The following is a 5,082-nucleotide window of genomic DNA, read 5'->3' as shown; positions in this document are numbered from 1 at the left end:
AACCCATCTCATGGTATTGACTGGGATATCATCATGATATCTGTTCGGAATATATTTTATTGGTTTGTGCTTGAACGAAAATTCTTATTTAGTGGTGTTGCAATCTTGATTAACACTGGTTAACGCTGAAAGTCAAGGAAATCGTGGATCATGAGTGGTTACAACAGGAGAGAGCTGCAATACTATTCGCTAATCAAGTGCCTGAGTTCCTTGGTGAAGACTTTCCAGGGCACTGAGCTGGGCGTGGTTAAACAACAACATCTTCAACATCCGCGTGTGCATCAACACAGATACTCCGCAAGCCACCGTGTGGTGCGGGGCGAAGGGTACCCTGTACAACAACTTCCCAGTTTCCCTTTCAAGCAGAGCGAGGGAAAAACGACTGTCTGTATGTCTCCGTGTGAGCCCTAATTTCTCGTATCTTACCTTCATGGTCCTTACGTGTAATGTATGTTGGCACCAGAAGAATCGTTCGGCAGTCAGCTTCAAATACCGGTTCTTTAAATTAACTCATCAGTGTTTCTCGAAAAGAACTTCGCCTTCCCTCCAGGGATTCCAATTTGAGTTCCTGAAGCATCTCTGTAACACTTAGGTGTTGTTCGAACTTACTGGTAACAAATCTAGCAGCCCGCCTCTTAATTGATTTCATGTCTTCCTTCAGTCCGTCCAGGTACGGATCCCAAACACTCGAGCAGTACTCAAGAATAGGTCACACCAGCGTCCTATATGCGGTCCTTTACACATGAACCACACTTTTCTAAAATTCTCCCAATAAATCGAAGTCGACCATTCGGCTTCACTACCACAGTTTTCACATGCTCGTTCCATCTCATATCTCTTTGCAACGATACGATCAGTTATTTAAACGACTTAACTGTGCCAAACAGGACGCTAGTAATACTGTATCCGAACATTACAAGTTCGTTCTTCCTTCTCACCGCATTAACTTACATTTTACCACATTAGGGCTAGTTGCCATTCATTACACCAACTAGAAATTTTGTCTAAGTCGCCTTGTATCTTCCTACAGCCACTCAACTTCTATTGAAATGTCAACGACGAAGCACGGACCATATCGTACTACAAAACTCAGATCTGGGAATAGTCATCCTATGTGGCACAATGTCGATGCAAGACTGACGAAGAACTGCTCAAATGTACTGAGGACGTCTTCCGAAACATAGCTACTGAGGTGCTGTGCAAGATGTCAAGGAGGACGTGGACATAATAGATCTCTGCACGTGAAGGAGCACATACTCCCATACAATTTTGGTGAGGATCCCAATACGCGACATACTGTTTTGATCTATGACTGGTCAAGTATCCAGTGCACAGGAATATTTCTGTTTCCACAACTTTCTAGAAACTTTTCGCACCATGAGAAGCGCTAAGTGTTACATAGCCATATCGAAATACCGTTTTGTGGTCTATAGTGTGAGATATTCCCATATCGAGTGCCATAAAGAATTACTGGACTTGTTCAATTAACTCTTCAAGTTTACATTCGAGACTTGAGACTTTAGTTGTGGCGACTGTATATTTACAACTGATACAGAACAGTCATCTCTTTCAAAGGTCTAATGTTCTCCGTAATTATCACCAGCATTTTGTTTAGCCCATTGCCTGCGATATGGAAACCATGCGACACCTTTAGCAGAAAAAGTTGGGTTTATAGTTCGAATGGAGAGGCGTATTTTCGACAAATCTCTGTAACAGTTCTGAAGCTAAACCCAATGAAATGGTTATAACATCATACCTGTCAAGTCCGAGTCACAAGGGCTTACGTCCGGATACGTGGTATAGCACTTCACATCCTGATCTAAAGAAAATTCGGTCACAGCTTACATTGTATGCGCCCATGAATTGTCCTGTAAATTGATGCATGAGTTTGCAGAAAGTGTCGCCACTTATTTAGCGTAGGCGACCGAAGTTTGTCTATCGAAAATTGTTAGTAATGTATTTAACGGTATGCCATTGGGAAGCGGTATACGTTGCCCTAACACTGGGGAGCGGTATACGTTGCCCTAACATCACCCCAGTGGTACACGAGTATCACCATTATTTTCATATTATTGGCGATCTGATGAACAGTCTGTACAGTGGGAGCCGTTACTGAATGGACGTAATATTATAAAAATTTAATTTTTTAAATTTCAATTGGCGTTCGCCAGTACTCTTTTCCTAGAGGCTAGTTTAAGCGTGTAAGTCATGTTGCATGAAACTGGACAGAACTACTTTGAAACACAGGCGTTGAAACATCAGCAGCTAAACTCACGTGTTGCTGACGAAGTAACGCTACCGAACCGCGTATCTACAATTCGGCTGTCCAAAAGGGAGGTTTGGAGGCGGTCACGTAGGGGTGGAGCCGCAGCCGGCCGCCGGGAGCGGACACTCCGTCCGCTCTCATTCTGCATTCATAAAATCTTCAACTTCTTCACCTCAAGGGGTGCCCACTGGATTTCCTTCCTCGGCAATCCTGACACTTTAACTAGTCGATTGGTTTGGTTACCCACCATGGCGCTATTCATTTCGTAACGAGGCAGTTTTTCTGATGCACAGGCGTACCTTGAGAACGTGAAGCACAGCCTTTTGCGTTAATTATGTGTCTCAGGCCAGCTCACGAATCGTTTGGCGTCAACCACGGTCCGGAAACGCAGCAAGAGTAAATACTTTTTCTTCACTCACTCGGTAACGGCCTTGCCGACGAATGTTCGGCTTTTTTGTCGTTCCTCGTTGCACCCACATGGCCACCGTTCTGTAAGGCAATGCAGATTCCACGGAAATCTCTTGAAGACTTTGGCGACATAGTCATGTTGAACATCCTATGACACATTCAGTTTGTTTCAAATTACATTGAATTTTTGAATTTTATTTTATTGTTTTCATTACAAAGTATGAAAGAATTATTTCGCAAACAGATTGAATAAAAATAAATCAACATCTGTGCGAGACAATTAGGCTACGAAGAACATTAGTCTGACTGAATCATTGCACTAAAAGCGACAAACTTTTAATATGAATTATATATGAGGTGTGTGAGAAAGGTAATGAGACTCAAAACACTGCTGGTGATCGTAATTGTGTAGAGCGGAGTGTTCATCCCTTCCAGGTGCTCAGTCCGAGTTTCAGCTTCGTACAGCCGTTGCGAAAATGGAACACTGGAATGTAGACCAACGTCATGCCATCAGACTTGGTGTTAGATTTGGAGGATCTGCATCTGTAACCTTTGAAAGATTTAAAATGGTCTTTGGGGAACTTTCTTATCAAGAGCACAAGTTTTTCGCTGGCACACATCATTTCTGGGAGGCCGAGAATAGGTTGAAGGTGAACCTCACTAAGGGAGGCCTTCAACTTCAGAAGCCGACGAAAATGTGCTCTTGTGAGATTGTTCCTTCAGGACAAACTGTCAGTCATGTGTTTTACAAAGATGTTCCTGAAAGACTCATGAAGAGAGTACATCGAGTGAGACGAGACATGGCAGACAAGTGGCTGCTGCATCATGACAACGCCTCATGTCACACGGCCACTTCCATCACGGTATTTCAAAAAGAATTTCACAGCCGCCGCTCCCCCTTCTGCCCCCGTTAGCTGAGTGGTACGGGTTCGATTCCCGTCTGGGGCAGGAAATTATCTCTGCTCAGGGAATGGGTATTGTGTTATCCTCATCATCATTTCATCCCCATCTCCGGCGAACAATGTTGCGTCCAATGAAATGAGTACTTGCCCTCGGCGGCCTAACTTCCCCGAATGGGGGATTCCCGGCTCACAATGCCGTACTTTCATTTCCATTTTTTCGACAGCCGCCCTACCCACGTCATGTGAGGAAAGGCTCAGAAATAAAGTGTATTGATTGGGACCGGACATGGTAGACAAGTGGATCCTGCAGCAGGACAACTTCTAAAGCCACACGGTCACTTCCACATTGGATTTTTGAACTCAAAAGGATTCCAGTCATCCGGTTCACGTGACCTGAGTTTCCGTGCCTTTCTTCTTTTCCAGAATTTGTAATTATGGTACTCTGGGGAACATTCAAATTGACTGACATGTTAAAGGCCCCTCCAGCTAGTCATTATGGAGAGAATTTTAGTACAAATATCAGAAATTTCTTGATCGATTTACTTCAAACTTTTACACGAGAGTCTAGTAAACTCTATGACGGTCATGGGCTACATAGTTTTCAATGTATAAGATATGAAAACATACATACAGCACATAATGAGTTTTTTTAGCAAAAAACTCATAAATATCTTGACCGATTTCCATCAAATTTTTAGACGATCGTGTAATAAGCGTTCAGATGGACATAGGTTACATATTTTTTTAATATATGTGGTACATAAATGTATGTGTAACACATGGAGGGGAAACGTTTTAGTAAATATATCTAAAAGTTCTTGGCCGATTTTTTTCTATTTTTACACTATATATTAAAAAGGTTTCGGACGGAAATAAGCTAAATACTTTTTAAGTGTATGTGGTCGATTTAATTCAAATGGTTAATTAACTCTCTAATATACGCTTGGATTTCTTTAATACGCACGGTATGTAAATCTCTATATAGTACACGAAGGGGGATCGTTCTTAGAAAAAAGTTCTTGACAAATTTCCTTAAGATTTTCACACGATACTCTAATAAACGTTCGGATGGGCATAGGCTACATTTTTTAATATAAGAGTCATTCCGCAAGTCATGCTAACTATGATATATCTTGCGATAATGCGAAATTGGGAAATTTGAGGTAAGCTCCTATGGGACTAAACTGAGGCTTACACACTACTTAATCTGACTTAAAGTAACTTGCGTTAAGGACAACAAGGGGGAGGGGGGGTGAAAATGGACAGATAGAGGGGGAAGGAGAAGATGGTCAGAAGAGGGGTTAGGAGGAGATGGAGAAAGACTGGTGGGACGAGATGCAAAGTGAGAGGGGGGAGGACGAGGTGCAGGAGATGGTCAGAGAAAGGGAGAACACGAGGAAATGGACAAAGATAGAGGGAGGAACATATAGACAGTGAAATGAGGGAGAAGGTGATTAGGATGTATATACAATTGGAGAACATTGAAGCATTGTCGGGTTCAGTAGT

Source organism: Schistocerca gregaria, chromosome 8 (assembly GCF_023897955.1).
Source record: "Schistocerca gregaria isolate iqSchGreg1 chromosome 8, iqSchGreg1.2, whole genome shotgun sequence".
In the NCBI taxonomy this organism is placed as follows: domain Eukaryota; kingdom Metazoa; phylum Arthropoda; class Insecta; order Orthoptera; family Acrididae; genus Schistocerca; species Schistocerca gregaria.
Note: the sequence above shows the minus strand (reverse complement) of the source record.